This window comes from Aegilops tauschii, chromosome 1 (genome assembly GCF_002575655.3).
Source record: "Aegilops tauschii subsp. strangulata cultivar AL8/78 chromosome 1, Aet v6.0, whole genome shotgun sequence".
NCBI lineage: Eukaryota > Viridiplantae > Streptophyta > Magnoliopsida > Poales > Poaceae > Aegilops > Aegilops tauschii.
Genome location: NC_053035.3, coordinates 253,228,145 through 253,245,189, shown reverse-complemented (window position 1 = coordinate 253,245,189; position 17,045 = coordinate 253,228,145). Strand labels below are relative to the sequence as shown.

At 50.8% G+C, this 17,045-nt stretch overlaps 1 long non-coding RNA gene across 3 annotated transcripts; it reads left to right on the top strand.

Annotated features, from left to right (window-relative positions):
• Positions 1–420: 420 nt before the first annotated feature.
• Positions 421–6,554, top strand: LOC109732696 (uncharacterized). 3 transcript variants are annotated; one of them, XR_012180856.1, is made up of 15 exons: positions 421–658; positions 776–837; positions 1,914–2,037; positions 2,140–2,227; positions 2,346–2,469; positions 2,583–2,759; positions 3,118–3,382; positions 3,566–3,631; positions 3,737–3,890; positions 3,997–4,096; positions 4,293–4,462; positions 5,016–5,139; positions 5,503–5,657; positions 5,904–5,982; positions 6,208–6,554. It is a non-coding gene; the product is annotated as an uncharacterized lncRNA (long non-coding RNA). The 3 variants fall into 3 exon arrangements; XR_012180858.1 differs by lacking the exon at positions 6,208–6,554 and having other exon boundaries at positions 2,628–2,803; positions 3,118–3,226; positions 5,904–6,152; XR_012180857.1 differs by lacking the exon at positions 6,208–6,554 and having other exon boundaries at positions 2,583–2,803; positions 3,118–3,226; positions 5,904–6,152.
• Positions 6,555–17,045: the final 10,491 nt, after the last annotated feature.

Sequence of the window (17,045 nt, the reverse complement as noted above, 5' to 3'; positions counted from 1 at the left end):
TTGCTGGACACTCAAATGGACATAGCGGAGGCCCGGTTAATCGTTGGAGTACCAAACGACCTCCGAATGGAACGAAACTTGACCGGTAGTCTTCGGGTGGTATATTAAGGCCACATGACAAGCCTCGGTCCATTTCGGGAAAGTTTGACACACGCACACGAAAGAAAACTAGAGGGGTGCACCGGAGGAGATAGGAGCGCCGGATTGGAAAACGGACAACGGGGAAAATGCTCGGATGCATGAGACGAACACGTATGCGAATGCAATGCACATGATGACATGATATGAAAATGCATGACATGACAAAATACAAAACGAAAGACAAAACCCAACAACGGAGGGAAAAACATATCACATAGCCGGAAATGGCAAGAGTCGGAGTTACAAATATGGCAAGTTACATGCGGGGTGTTACAACCACGTTCCTCCTGCTCTCCGGCAAGTCCGCCCAGGACCAGCAGCTCCTCGCCTCCGCTGCCGGCGAGCTCTCTCTGGCGGAGGAGGGCGGGGGCGAGCTCGCCGTCTCCCTCGCGCTCGACGCCAGCGGGGACGCGGGCTACGATGTGGCCGCCTACATGGGCGCGCTCCAGGCGCGGCGCTTCGGGAGGTGGATGCGTTGGTCGCCGCGGATGGCATCCACGCACGACCTCGTGATACAGTGAGTGCAAGACTTTGTTCTTTTGAGTCTCGCTCCATCAGAAAAAGTAATAAACGATGAATTTCCTCTTGAAATCGCTCAAATTGGGCTTACTCTTTGCTTCCCCTCTGTCTATAGGAACTTTGCCAAACTTCCGGTGGGCGTCGTGTGCGCCACATACATGCAGTTCAAAGGCAGAGGTGCGTCAAATATGTATGCCAATTGGTGCTTGTTTTTGTTGTCCCTTTTAGTGTGTATCTCTGATGATTTTTCAATCTCGGTGATCAATGTCTGTCACTTTGGTGGGGAGATGAATTGTGTTGTTCTGTTTGTTGTATGTTCAGTTGATGATTCGCTTGACATTCCACAAGGTACAGTATGTGTGATCCAACCACACATCGCATAGTTGAATTCCAAAGCAATTAGCTTGATTACCTGCAGTCCATCTAATTCTCATCTAATGTTGATTAGTTTAAGCGAGTCAACACATAGGACAGAAAGACCCTTTTATAGTTTTCTCAATGGGAGTGTACCGTGTGTGGGGGAATATCTCTGTTCCTTTGTATGGTTGTTTAACAATTTGTGAAATGCTTGTAGTATGATAATCTAGATAGTGGGGATATGTTACAGAAAGTGTTGTGCCTGGCCTCACATGTACATGAGTTTGTTTATCATTAAGTGCTCTCTTTCCCACTAAATTTCACATCTGCCATCTGAAAAAAACAAATCCACATTTACCTGATTTCAAGTTCTTATGGACCTTATGGTAAAGTATTTAAGTAATTTTAGTCGGATCAAAAGGCTCCAAGATTCTTTGTCTATCATTTCCTATTCAAAACTGACAACATAACTTTGTGAAGCCTTTCAGTTTGTCTTTGTTTCAGTTACTTTACCATTCGGTCTTGATGCCTGAACTATGTGAACATTGTCAACTTAGTAAAATGGTATGAACTTGTGTGCCATACACATAGCAGGTCGAAAAACTACCATTGTATTTGCATATACTGCTTGTGACACAATTTTCTGAAAACATGTTGGTGGTCATTGGTCAACAAAAGTTTTCAGCATTCGGCACGGTGTTAATATTCTTGAATTTATTGTGCTTCTAGAATCATAGATTTCCGAATAATTAGATGGTCAACTCTGCAATATAATATTCCCATAGTATTGAAATATTCTGTTCTGCAAATAGTCCTTTAGCAAATGGCGCTTACACTTAATATGGGATACTCTAAATCCATAAGAGCAGGCTATATCTGATATTTTCTCCATATAGAGTCGGCAGCGACTTGATTTATATTTCCGCTACTTGTCAATATGATGGCCCGTTGTAAATAAATGAGGCATGGCCATCACTTATACTTGGGAACTACTTTTCAGTGATAGCTGTATTGACTAAGGTACTATTTTTTCTTTCTTAAAGATTGCTTTCTTTAGTGGTGTGTGTTTTACTTTACAGTTTTGGTAAGATTCCGTTGGCAACACACTTTTTTTCTTGACAGGGAACTACGGCGGGCTTATACCTACTGAACTATATTCGAAACTATCAGAGTGTATAGCAGATTAGAGGAGATTACAGTAGCCTTAAAGGTAAAATGATCTGAACATTTTTTTCCACAATACACAGGTAGTACATAGTAATATCCCTCTTAATAATTCCTATATAAAAGTATGATCTAAACATTTTGTTGAGTTGTTTTTGCACCAGATTGTTGGCCATTAACGGTTATCCATGGCACTAAAACTACTTGATCTCAATACATTCACCTCACAACACTTGTTGGCGAAAACATGTGCTATAGCACCAAAGTAGTTGAGGTCAAATTAATGAGGTGATAGCTAAACTCCTTAAACTGGATATATTTGTGTTTTGTTTGCTTCAAGTATATAGACATATATTCCTTGATCAAAACTCATTGACACTGCTACCACTAATTTGCTTCAGGTCATCGACTTGAAGATTGATAAATATGGTTCTGTTATTATGCAGGAGTTGTGTGATCTGAGGAGAAACTATTCTCTTGCAAATCGGATAATTGTTGTAGGAATTAAAAGGCACACGATTGTACTATTGTTCTGGGATTTCGTTTCTTACGTTCCTCGACCCTAATGTCTACATGAGGTGTGAGTTCAACGGATACAGGAAATCACATTAGTAATAGAATGGTAGGAAGAATCGCGGTGATTCATACAAAAATTCACTTAATTTATCATATAACGAATCATATAATTTATCAGCTACCTCAACGGCTCACACTTTTGCAAGTCTTCATATTTTAGAAAATACAACTGAATTTGATAATTGGATCAAATGCAGTTATATGTCTTGTACTTGCTTTGGTTGAATCTGAAATTTTGTCAGAAACATAACGAACCACTTAGATATATAAAGCATTGATCTGTGCAGAACTGAGATATGTTGTGTTTTTACAATTCTTACGTTGCCTGATTGAATTTTCTTATCCCACATTTTTTTTCAGATGCCGCACCAAAGAAAATGCTCTCAGCCTTGGACGATCCATTCACTCGATTCTTGAAACCATTACCTTTCTAAAGCAAGACTAGCTAGCACCCAAGGTGCCCTGGCAGGTGTACGTTTATCCATTGGCTACCCGTTGGAGCATCACTTGCGGTGCTCTTTGTAATGTCACTTGGTGGGTTTTGTAGAAATGACTGTCTAGAGACGTTTTATCTTGATAATTGACAACATAAGAGTGCAAAATATTTGACAGCAGATTGCTTATGGTAAGACCTAGCTATTATCAATAATTTTAGTCCATTAAATGCGGTCTTAGTGAAAGGGTGTTCTTTTATCATGGTTGAAGGTTGCATGACTTCTGCTAGGTGTTTTGATACTTTTCGGTCTCTACTTTAATGTTGCGTACCTAATTTTTTAGTCGCCAGCAATCTTGCACTGATTCTTGCTAGGTGTCATCAAGGAAACTCAATAGATGGCTATTTCAGTGGAGATTATACCAGAGATGTTGTTTTGAAGTAAGCTCCTGCACACCATTCTTTTGTAGTTCTTTCAGAAGTAATGTTTCATTCTTTTACTTGAGACTAGAGTGGTTGATGCTCATTCACCTTAATTTAATACAGAGTATATGCCAGGAGAGAAAGATATACTTGAAACCCGATGAGGTCAATGATGTGGAGATTTTACCAGAGATGTTGTTTTCAAGTAAGATTTTGTGTGAGATTATACCGATCGCACCAGCACGCCACATTGTTGCAACACGGCAAAGGCAGCGAGGTAATTTTTCTTTTCGCACCGATGTAATTTTCCTTTTCTTTTAGCCCACTCCCAGGTCTCTTCCGTTCATATTCTAATCACGCATGGTGAGCGGCGGTTTCGACAGCGACTGGCTGGCTGCTGCTGGCTTATACATGTGGAAGGCAGTTGTTCACGGCAGACCAGTGAGCGGCGGCGGGTGGGCGCGACCACATGGTGGTTGGAAGGTAGGCTTCGCGGCGTTCAGCCTCGGCCACCATCGTACCACGATCTCGGCCCACCCGGAAAGTTGGATGAAGAGGTGGTGGACGGTGAGGACCAATCATTATAGCTGCTACTCCATTACATCCGCTCCTCGAAAAGCTCCCTGAGCCCGACCAACAATGGGATCTTCCTCTGAGGTTCACGCTACTCCTTGTCCAGACTGATCCCGGAGAGGAGAACAAGCCTCCGAGCACGTGCTCGTCAACTCCATGCCGGCCGCTCCAAGCGCCCCTGCTTCGTGTCTTCAAGGCAGGCGCCGAGATAGCCTTTGCAGCGAGCTGTGGTGTGTGGACTCTGCGGCGAGATGGGATCCAGAATCCTCTTCCGTGGTGAGATAACCCTGCCACCACTCATATGCCATTGCATATAAGTGAATCTGTTTTATAGAAATCAATCTTGCACGTTGGTTAGCTCCGTAATTTCTTTTATTCCGTAGCAGACTGAGTTGCTCACAACCTATTTGCTGGAACGCCAACGAGGAGTCATTTTTCCATCTCCACAAATATTCTTGGTCTCTTCAAATTAATTGCTTCTTAAGCCAACTACCATTTTTCAAGATTAGTTCGTTTATATAATATTTATTTTTGTACCAGTGTTGATCAAGTAGGTTATTATTGTGAGGAATCAACAGTAGGATGCACATGTATTTGTTTCTTGCCACTGGTTGCAAAAGCCTAAAAATGATATGTTTTATTCACCTCTTAACAGTAATACGAGTATTTTGTTTATTTCCTACTCCCTTTTAGTGTTTACTAATTAGTCACTCTTAAAGGTGAATGCATGTGTATAATAGGTGTGTCATGGCTGCATTTTGCGGCCCCTAACTACTGGAAAGTAATCTCCTTTGGATGATTTGTATTTTTTTCTGGAATTTGTACTTAGATAGCACATCCAAGTAAGGAAGGAGATTGAGGTTGGCACCTCCTGAAGGCATGGATGCTCTTCACCGAGAGAGGGAAGGGCATCTTTTTCTTGGGTTGCAGTTTCCACCTTGTTGTTGGGCGAGGTGAGTCATGATTTCTCTCCTCCCGCGTCATTTTTTAGAGAGAATGAACTATAATTTCCGTTTTGTGCTCATGAATTGCATACTTGGAGGTTTATTCGATTTAGAGATATCACACACACACACACACGCACGCACGCACGCGCACACGCACACACGCACCCACACACGCATGCGCACGCACGCACACACACACACTTATGATCTATAAGAGAAGCTGCGATTTTGGCAATAGATGCGCGACAAAGTAGTGGTTGGTGTTGGGTTTAATCAATTATCAAATGTTTTGCCAATAACAGAAAATTACCTTCCTTGTAAATTTATAGTCCTTCTGTTTCATGGTCCAGCTGATTCGTTGTTTGTCAGAGCTCTTGTGGATAATCAGACATGGGGTGCATGGCAAAATTAGGACAGACTGAAGGCAGCAAATTCCGCGTTGGTCGTGCACTTTGAGGAGAAGACATTGTCTTTGTATAAGTGCCCCTACAATCATCTCTTTACAGCAGAGATAAGGCCTTCAGGTAATTTGTGATGATCTTTTTAGCATTCTTAATTGATGACATTTCTGAAGGGAGATGATCCTCAGCATTTCATAGTTATTTTTTGTACTGTTGTAATCTCAAATTTCACATTCAAACTTAACTTGTTATCAAATAATTTTGGAACAAAATTTTACTTTTACCTGCCCTCCACAGAACCAAAGGTTCACGAGGACTTTTGTTGCTCTAATGCTTCTTCGATGACCATCTCGTCGTTCGCCCTTGCAGATAGATATGGCCGCATAAATCGCACCGATGGATCCAGTCCTTCGCTAGGTACAACCTACCCTGCACCAGCCTCAAGCACGTGAGACATTGTTACCTTGTGTTCTAACTGGTTACCACAATCAAATCCATTTTTGCCCAGTTAAATTAGTTAGCTCATTTTGTTGATAACCGAGTTGCATTGGTAATATATACTGAACTGTCTTTGGCATTCTGTTTTGCAATATATTCTAATTGTCAGGATTTTTGCTACATTTTTGGTGTAGATTTTAGGGACATTAATGTAGTGCTAATGCCTTCCATGCAGGTTATTCAGTCAACGCATATTCTGTCTTTTGGCATGTGTATGCTTGCTGTTGTGCTCATGTTGTAATCGTGACCTGTAATCAGTCCATGATCCTTGTGTGATCAGAAGTTGGGCATAACTGAATTGTTACTGAGAAGATGTGAATATTAACTTAGGGATCGGAGCTGAAGCTCTAGCCGATAGCACAGATACGAAGTATGTGCTCTGTCTTATGTTTGCAAGTATATTGATGTAACTTCACATCTTGAATGGAGTCACTCCTATGTGTACTGCCGCTGTAATTACACAACATGAATTTTCCGTTTTTGTGATCAGAAATTTTGCCAAGAAACTTGTTGGATTAACTACGATTTTGTCCTATTTACTACTAGCGTTTATTCTTATCTCTCAACATATTCTTGCCCCTATCTAGGACAGTCGGAAGAAGAGAGCTTCGACTGGGAAACAGCGTGTTGAAGCAATACCTCTTGTTGAACCACCCAAAACCAAAGAAGCCTCTTAGATTGCGAGAGGCTTGTTGTGTTTAGTAAGAAACTTGGCGTAAAATATCCAAAATATCAGGAACACTATGTATTGGGCAGACCTGAAATACTAATATAAGTGTATCCAATTTTTCCTACGATTCCCTTCCTCGCCCATGGACGTGGACCACGTCTTTGGCTTTGCAAGTCCAAGGCTCCAAGCTAGGCGTTATTTTTCATAAAGTTTCTATCGATTTCTAATCAAAATATTTCTATTAGCGTAACCCTACCTGGCGACCTCCATCAACCGGAGGTATTCCTGGAGTCAAGGCAAGCATGTTGACCAATTGACGTAAATGTGCAATGTAAATTTACCTCGGCGCTTTGTTTTTGAATGTGATGGCGTTGTCTGATACGTCTCCTTCGCACCATAAATTTACGTAGGATTAGATTAATGTTAAAAGGCCCGTAGCAACGCACGGGCATTGTACTAGTGTAGATTAAGGGGCTACCACAATGGCAAAGTACTCACTATGCACTGATAAGATAGAAAACAGTGCTATCATACCTAACTCCACAGGCTGACAGGGTGCATTAAATGCACCACTTAATGCCACGTCATTGGTTGCCCGGCAAGCCTTGCCGGGCTATTTTGCCTGCTTCACACCTGCTCGCTTGACACATCGCAGGACAGGTGTCGTTCTTGGGCATCTTCTGTAGAGAAAGGATGCCATGTGGCGAATGGCCGCCACTTAGTCACTTTGCGGCTTGACACCGCACTGATTGACAACGCGGGTCATGGTGGAGTAGTTGGGTGAGGTGGTTTTGCCCTCGTGAGTCCCGGCAAGCCCTGCCGGGACATTTTGGGCGTTTTCTTGCGGGGGCAGCCCCGCCCTTGCTGGCTCGCTAGCCCGGCAAGGGGGGCGTTTATCCTGGTCGCATCTTGCCTCTTTGGCTTTATCTTGGTCCTCTTGGTTTGCATGTTGGTCCTTCAAAGCTCTTGGTCTCTTGCACTATAGCTTGGGTTGGTGTTGCAATCTTGTTCCCGTGCATGTGCACAGTCTGGGCAACAGACCCAGGGTTTGTTGCACCGACATATTGGATCTTGGAGTTTGAATCGATTGAAATTGGAATATCACCAAAAAAATATCCTATGCATCTAGTTCATCGTGATCGGAATTATATATGTAATTTTTGGCCTCCTGAAGGAGAAAGCATCGCTCTAGCTTGGTGGAGGCTTAAGTCAATCTAATATTGATGCCCCAATCATGATCTCTCAAGAGAAATTATTATTCAGAATTTTTATGCTCGGCTTTCTCGTGATGATCAATCCATGCTCTATACTTCTTGTACTGGTTCTTTTATGAAGAAGACTATTGAATTCCGGTCGGATCTTTTGTAAAGAATTAAACGCAACTCTGAAGATTGGGAACTCGACGAAGGTAAAGAGTCAGGTATTAAGCTTAAGTAAGATTGTGTTAAATCTTTTATGAATACCGATGCTTTTCAAAAGTTTAGCCCTAAATATGGACTTGACTCTGAGATAGTAGCCTTAGTTTGTCAATCATTTGCTACTCATGTTAATATCCTACTCCAGCCTTGTGGTGGATTGGCCTCGAGGGGCTGTGGATGAACTAGTACAGTGGTAGAACATCCCCAGGAGGTGAGGTGTTCTTGAGCTCGATGAGCTGGTGAGCTGGTCAGGGTGGAATGGATCAGATCCCCTCTATGGTGGTGGCTAGGTCCTATTTATAGTGTCCTTGGTCCTCTTCCCAAATATAGGCGGGAAGGGATCCCACAACGACAAAATTCAAAGGGAGACAACTAGTACAAGTTATCCTGAGAAAAGTGGTCTTCGCCTGCAAAAGCCTCTGGTGGTGACGCCGCGGTGGGCTCCGCGATGACCTCCGTCCTGCCATCCTGGCGGTCTTGCTCTTGTTGCACCGATATGGAAACCTTTGCTTGATTCCTTGGGACCCCGCGCCTGTGCTTTTCCTCCTTAGCACCGAAGAGGAAACTGGTACACTGCGCTTGCTGGCGCTCGTCGGGCCTTGGTCGTCATGGCTCACGTCATGTGAACCTCGCGAGGTGTACCCAGCATAGATATCTCCGCTCCTCGTGAGCCAGCATGGTGATGCCGCCCCCAGGGAGGTCTTGGTGTCCTCCGCCTCGCGAGGGTCTTGAGTCGTTGTTGCTGAAGCTGGGCTGTGCCAGGCCATCGATTGAGCCATGCTGTGGGCCACAGGTAGGTAAGTCTGGGTACCCCCGGTCCCAAGACACTAACACTAGCCCCCGGGCCCAAGGCGCGCTCGAGCTTGGCTTCGAGGCAAAGCCAAAGGGCATGTGCGGAGCACCGCAGGCCCTAACCGCCTGCGGCCTTGGTCGACACGTGGTGATTGATTGGACGTGGGTGCCTCCGCTTCCCCACGCCGCCTCGGCAACCGTTCGACTTGACGAGACTTCACTGCATGCAAGGAAAACCATCATTGTGTGGGATCATGGAGGCCGGCGGTTGGCCTCCCTCAGCTATAAATGAAGAGAGGTGCGGAGCCCCCTTGCTCATCTCCATCTTCTTACCGCATGCTTCTTCTTCCTCCTCTCTGCCTCGCCGCCTTGCTGTAGTCCTTATGGCACCGACGAGGAAGTTCTCTGCTGCCGAGAAGCGGAAGGCCCCCAAGGAGGGACCTGACTCGCCACCTCCCAAGAGAGGGTGAGGCCGCCCCCGCAAGCACGCCGCGACCCCTGCGGTGGCTCCTCGAGGGTGCGGGCGCGCCTTGGCCGGCCGTATCGGTGTTTCTTCTAGTGGCGGGTGCCGCCAAGGGCGAGGAAGCCCCTGCGACGAGGGAGTACATGCCATGGTCGCCAGGCCTCCTCGGCCGCGCTTCCTCTCGGCCGAGGTGCTCCCGGAGTTCATCGTGTGGTCGGAGAGGCCAACCGGCACCTGGCTCCCGCTTCCCCGCTTCTTCGCAGGCGAGCTGCCGGTCGCGGGGCTTGACGGCCTCTGGCTGCAGGCTGATGGCTGTTGCAGTAAGGCCTCGTGGGCTGGGTCGAAGTTTCCACCGCCGGAAACGTGTCCCTGGCCCGCGGCTGGCAGGCGTTTGCCCGCGCGAGCGGCCTGAGCGGGAGGTGCACCCTCCACTTCAAGTTCGACAGCGTTACGACCCTCTTCGTGAGGGTGTTTGGGGAGGACGGGCGTCGCACAGGGTGCTACCCCGAAGACGACGGCGGCGACGATGAGCTTGGCCTTGACGACAGCTGCGACGATGTCAAGGGTGAGCTTGCCCTTGGCGACGGCCGTAGCTCGTTCAGCGGTGGTGGCTCCTCCAATGAGAGCACGAGCAGCGGCGGCTACAACCAGCCGCCATGTCGCCGGGCTCGCTTCGAGGAGTGTGGCGGATCATCTCGTTGCCGCACTCCGGTGAAGCGGGTGGAAGGCTCGGGCTGAGCCCGGAGGCCTTCAGAGCCCGGCCTCGGGAGCTGAAGTGGTCGCGCGGGCCACTTTTGTTTAGCCTTTCCTTTTCCCTGCATTTTGAAAAAAGTAGAGGGCCCTGCTGGGGCGTATAATGAACCAGGGTACTTATGCCATTATGCTATGCTTATTGTTCTGATGTATGCTGTTATGTTCATGTCGGGGTAGGTGCGGTGGGATAACTTAGCTTGATACACTCGTGGTAGTCTCGCGCCTCGTGATGGCGCGCCCTCCATCATCTCGTGAGGCCCCCTTGTTGCTGGCTTAGGAGACATCATTAGCTGCGGAATTGTTGGAAAATTTTGTTGGGTGTCCTGTTCTTCCTTGCGCGAGTCCTCAGGCGTGGGCTAGTCCTGTCTTAGTGCATCGCATCACGGTACGCGGGGGGGCACGGACTTAAGAAGATGTGCAAATCATAAGCTCGTTCGAGGGTGTCTCGTGAGGATAGAAAAAGCCATGGCCCTGGGGGACATGGCTGTGGCGAAGTATGTTCGCACCACGGGGCGGGCCCGACGTGCACGCACACACCTGCCTAGCCCCCGTGCGCGAGACGCGCGAGAAGGGTGACGGGCAACTGCTGCCCCTCCTGGGCCGAGACCAATGGCCAAGAGAACAGATGAGGGGGGAAATCCAACTTGGCAATCCAAAATGCAAGAAGTCCAAATTCCATTAAAAGAAAGGGGGGCAACCAACTACAGAAAGCAAGCACACGAACAGCTGTGTCCGGCACCTAGACTAGTCTTCTCACCAGCGGAGCTAAGTGCTGCCACTAGGACGTGGGAGGGAGCCCCCGAGGCCCGAGGGCGGCTCTCTGGAGACTCCGGGGCGTGTACAGCCCCACTCATTATTACGTGAGGGTGTCACGAGCGGATACCTTCATTGGCACTGGGCCTTGCTTCATGGGTAGAACTTCCGGAGGTGCTGCATGTTCCAGGCGTTCTGGATGGGGATCCCGTCCTGCATCTCCAGGCGCGCGGCGCCAGGCCTGGAGATGCGGGCAATCCTAAATGGGCCCTCCCACATGGGTGTGAGCTTATGCAGCCCTTCCCTGGAGAGCACCCGCCTCAAGACGAGATCAGCCACCTCAAGCGTCCTGGAGCGGACGCTGCGGCAGTGGTACCGCCACAGCGCCTGCTGGTACCTTGCTGCCCGGAGAGATGCTTGAGAGCGGCGTTCCTCCCCCAGCACGAGATCCGTCCCCCGCGTGGCGTCCTAGCGTGCCTCATCGAATGCCAAGACCCACGTGGAGCGATGCTTGACCTCGTGAGGGAGAACCGCTTCGGCTCCGTAGACGAGGAAGAACGGGGTCTCGCCCGTCGGCTTGGTGGCGGTAGTGCGGATGGACCACAGCACGGACTGGAGCTCATCAAGCCAGCCCCTACCGCAGGCCTCGAGCTTCTTCTTGAAGGTTCTTGTCTTGAGGCCTCTCCGGACCTCTGCGTTGGCGCGCTCAGCTTGGCCGTTGCTTCTGGGGTGTGCCACTGAGGCGTAGCATATCTGCGTTCCAAGGTTAGCACAATGCGTTTGGAAGAGGTTGCTAGTGAACTGCGAGCCGTTGTTAGTTATGATACGGTTAGGGACCCCGAAGCAGCTCAAGAGGCCATTGATGAACTTCACTGCCGAGCCGGCCGGGATAGTACGGACGGCTTCCACCTCCGCCCACTTGGTGAACTTGTCGATGGCGACGTAGAGGTAGCGGTAGCCCCCGGGCGCCCATGGGAATGGTCCCAAGATGTCCAGCCCCAGACCGCGACTGTCCATGTGAGAGGAATGGTCTGGAGACCCTGAGCAGGCTGGTGGATTTGCTTGGCATGGAACTGGCAGGCTTCATAGGATCTCACCAGCTCGGTCGCGTCATTGAGCGCCGTGGGCCAGTAGAACCCGTTGCGGAATGCCTTGCCCACCAAGGTGCGTGATGATGAGTGATGCCCATAGTCTCCGCCGTGTATGTCGGCTAACAGCTCGTACCCCTGTTCCCTGGAGATGGATCGCAAGGAAACATCGTTTGGTCGTTTTCGGTAGAGCTCACCGTCCTGAATGCAGTAGGCTGTGGCCTACCGGGCCATGCACTCCAGGTCTTCCTCCTTCTCCGGCAAGGTTCCCTGAAGCAGGTATGCCTTGAATTCTTTGTTCCAACACCCCTCCTGAGGCTCAAGCACGAGGAGAAGGCGTGCTCCCGAGGTCGGGCTGCAGGCGGGGGCTCCCGAGGTCGGTGCTGGGGGGAGCTCCTCATGGGGCAGTGTTGGCTCCACAGCCAGAGGGGCTGCCGAAGGCTTGAAGAGCCGCTCCTCGAAGACGTCGGGCCCCTGAGGATGGCGCTTGGATGCTCTCTTGGCGATATCGTCGGCTTCCTTGTCCGTGCCGTGAGGCACATGCTGCAGCTCCAGGCCCAAGAATTGCTTGTCAATTTTGTGTACCTCCGCCAGGTATTCCTCCATGTGTTCATCCTTCGGCTCGTACACCTTGTTGGAGAAATTGACAAGGAGGTGAGGTTCTCCCTTGATGGTGAGGGGCTTCACGCCCAACGCGGCCGCGGCCTTGAGGCCGGCAATCAAGCGTTCGTACTCCGCGATGTTGTTGGAGACCTTTTCGCCGTGTTGGAAGCAGAGCTGCACGGCGTAGTAGAGCTTGTCCCGAGTGGGCGAAATGAGCACGGGTCTAGCCCCCGCACCTTGTCGTGCGAAGGCGCCGTCGAAGTACATGACCCAGCAGTCTGGTGCCTCACTCCCCGGCGAGAGAGATCGATCTTTGCCCGCTTCTGACCCTGGAGCGTCGGTCCATTCCGCCACGAAGTCGGCGAGTGCAGCACCCTTGACGACCTTGGTGGTGCTGAACTCCAGCTAAAATTCCTGCAATTCGATGTTCCACTCGGTGACCCTACCTGCAACATTGGGGCTTCGGAGCACCCTCTCTAGTGGGTAAGCCGAGACGACCTTGATGGGGTGGCGTTGGAAGTAGTGGTGCAGCTTGCGCGAGGCGATGAGGAGCGCGAGCAAGAGCTTCTGTGGCATGGGGTAGCGCGCCCGCGTCCCGCAGTATCGTGCTGACGAAGTACACTGGGTGCTCGACGAGGGCGGAAGTGTTGGTGGAGTCCGAAACCTCCTGAGGCTGGGGGACCTCAGGAGCTTGGTCGCCTATTGGGGCAACTGCGGCATCGTGAGCGCCGTCTTGTAGAACCTGGTCATCTGTTGGTGCCGCCGAGGCTTCAGGGATGCCATCTTAGGGCTGCATCATCTCGACCGAGCACGCGGCGTCGTGTAGTAGGCCCTTGGTCTGGCGCTCCTCCCGGACGGCCACCAGCACTGTGCTGGCCGAGTGAGGCATAGCGGCCAGGTAAAGCACCAGGGGCTCGAGAGGACGCGACGCCACCATCACCGACGGGCTGGTGAGATATCTCTTGAGGCCTTGGACTACTGCGTCAGCCTCCGGAGTCCACTCGAACGGGCCCTTCTTTTTCATCAGCTTGAAGAACGGGAGGGCACGCTCCCCTAACTTGGAGATGAAGCGCCCCAGGGAGGTCACCCAGCCCACCAGCTTTTGCATCTCCTTGAGTGTCTGTGGCGGACTCATCCTTTCTATTGCCTCGACCTTCTCTGGGTTTGCCTCGATTCCCCTATGTGACACCAGAAAGCCCAACAACTTGCCGGAGGGGATGCCAAACACACATTTCTCCGGGTTGAGCCACAGGTCCACCTTGCGCGGACTAGCGAACATCCCTTCCAGGTCCTTGATGAGGGTGCTTGCCTCCCGAGACTTCACCACTATGTCGTCGACATTGGCCTCAGCGTTCCTCCTGAGCTATTGGCCTAGAGCGATGTGCATCAGTCGCTGGATGGTTGCTCCGGCATTACACAGCCCAAAAGCCATGCAGGTGTAGCAGTACACCCCGCAGGGGGTCAGGAAGGCCGTCTTCTAGACATCCTGCACCGCCATCTTGATTTGGTGATACCCTGAGAATGCGTCCAAAAAGCACAGCAGGTCACACTCGGCGGTGCAGTCGACGGTCTGGTCGATGCATGGTAGCGGGAAGGGGTCTTGAGGGCAAGCCTTGTTGAGGTTGGTGAAATCGACGTACATGTCTTCCTTCCCGCCTTTCTTGGGATGATGACCGGGTTTGCCAACCATTCTGGGTACCGCACTTCCCAAATGACACAAGCATCTTGCAGCTTGCGGGTTTCCTGGGCGATGAACAACTGCTTCTCTGTGGACTGCCGTCGCGCCCTCTGCTTCATTGGGCACACATTGGGACACAACCTCAGGTGATGCTCGATCACCCCTCTTGGGACTCCAACCAGGTCCTTGGGCTCCCATGCGAACACCTCCTTGTTCGCGCGCAAGAAATCGACCAGTGCCTTTTCTAGGTCTGGGGCGAGGTTGGTGAAAGTGGCTCCTGATGCCCCATTCTTGTCAACCGGCACCTGCTTTGTCTCTGCCCAATCTTGAGAGAACAACTGCTTCTTTTTTGCTGGCGCAGCCCCCGGGACCTCAGGGGCCCCTCCCGCTTCTGGCAACATGGCAGCCGCGGCCCTAAAGGCGAGTTTGAGAGCCGCTAGCGCCCCCTTGGTGTCTCCGGCCATGGTGAGGACGCCGCTGCTTCCAGGCATCTTCATGAGGTTGTAGACAGGGTGAGTTGCCGCCATGAACTTGGCCAAGGCTGGGTACCTGAGGATGGCATTGTACGGCAGACCGATGCGGGCGATGTCGAAGTCAATGAGATCGGTGCGGTAGTTGTTGCGGGTGCCAAAAGTGAAGGGGAGGCGGATCTGCCCCAGCGGGCTGGTGGAGCCGTCGACAACCCCGGAGAACGGCTTGGTGGGGCGGAGCTGGGCATATGACATGTGAAGCAAGCCGAAAGCTTCCACAGAGAGCACATTGAAGCCGGCCCCGCCGTCGCTGAGGGTCTTGGTAACCGCTACGTTGCAGATGGTGGGGGTGCAGAGCATGGGGAGCGCGCCTACGCCCGCGGTGGTTGCAGGATGGTCCCTTGAGTCAAAGGTGAGGTCGGCCTCGGGTGCCGCCCATCCCGGAGGAGCTCCCTGCTGCACGTATGCGGCACTCGCTTGGCGAAAGAACTGCTTGACATGGCGGTCCGAGGGAGGCACGTGTGAACCACCCAGGAGTGCTGCGACGGCGTGAGGCACTGGTGCTGCAAAGCGCGCGATGAGGAGGCCGCGCAACTCTTCCCAGGAGGGCCACCAAAGATCCTGGCAGGTTGAGAAGCCAGGCACGCAGCACGCCCGCGAGGGCCATGGGAAGCCTATTTTCCATGACCTTGTCGTCATCGCTTGCCGCCCAGACAGCCTCCTCATATGCCTGGAGGAAGCCTGTCAGGGCCGTGGCACCGTCGTATCGGGTTGGCAGGTCCGGCCTGAACTTGGGTGGCCACTGCACTCGTCGTAAGGGAAGGGTGAAGGCCCGGAGGCCCACGGCGCCTCCGTGCGCGCCCGTCGATCCATCTGGAGGGGCGACGCCCGCCATGAGAGCCGAATGAAGAGATGAAGCGGACGCAGAGACGGAGCGGGCGGAGAGGCAGAGGGGGCGGAGAGCTGGAGCGGGCGGAGAGGCCGAGCTTCGACGCACCCCTACCTCGCGCGCAAAATGTCGGATTCGGGGTTCTGCAGACCCTTTAGAGGTTCGAACTCTGGGGTGCATGCGAAGAACTCATCCTCCTCAGTCTGTCCGCTCAACGATTCTAAGGCCTAGCTCAACGAACCCAACGAACAAGGGACACATCAGTTTATCCTGGTTCGGGCCACCTTGCGGTGTAATACCCTACTCCAGCCTTGTGGTGGATTGGCCTCGAGGGGCTATGGATGAACTAGTACAGTGGTAGAACAGCCTCGGGAGGTGAGGTGTTCTTGAGCTCGATGAGCTGGTGAGCTGGTCAGGGTGGAATGAATCTAATCCCCTCTATGGTGGTGGCTAGGTCCTATTTATAGTGGCCTTGGTCCTCTTCCCAAATATAGGCGAGAAGAGATCCCACAACGGCCAAATTCGAAGGGAGACAACTAGTACAAGTTATCCTAACAACAGTGGTCTTCGCCTGCAAAAGCCTCTGGTGGTGACGCCACGGTGGGCTCCGTGATGACCTCGGCCGTGTCGTCCTGGCAGTCTTGATCTTGTTGCACCGATATGGAAACATTTGCTTGATTCCTCGGGACCCCACGCCTATGCTTTGCCTCCTTAGCACCGAAGAGGAAACTGGTACACCGCGCCCGCTGGCGCCCGCCTGTCCTTAGTCGTCATGGCTCACGTCATGTTAACCTCGCGAGGTGTACCCTGCATAGATATCTCCGCTCCTCGGGAGCCAGCCTGGTGAGGCCGCCCCCCAGTGAGGTCTTGGTGTTGTCCGCCTTGCGAGGGTCTTGGGTCGTTGTTGCTGAAGATGGGCCGTACCAGGCCATCGATGGAGCCACGCTATGGGCCGCAGGCAGGCAAGTCTAGGTACCCCCGTTCCCAGGACACCGACAGTCCTCCTCCACCTAAAGGTGATTCTGTGTTTGAATTAAAACAATTGCTAGACACTTTGAAGTATGCTTATGTTTATGCGAAGAAGATATATCCTATTATTATTAGTGCTAACCTTTCAGAACATGAAGAAGAAAGATTATTGAAAGTTCTAAGGAAGCACCGAGCTGCTATTGGATATACGCTTGATGATTTAAAGGGCATTAGTACCACTCTATGTCAGCACAAGATTAATATGGAACCTGATGCTAAACCCGTTGTTTATCACCAATGTCGGTTAAGTTCGAACATGAAGGAAGTGGTAAGAACGGAAATACTAAAACTTCTGGAAGTAGATATAATCTATCATCTAGCTGATAGTAGATGGGTAAGTCATGTTCATTGTGTCCCTAAGAAAGGAGGTATTACTGTTGTTCCTAATGATAAGAATGAACTTATTC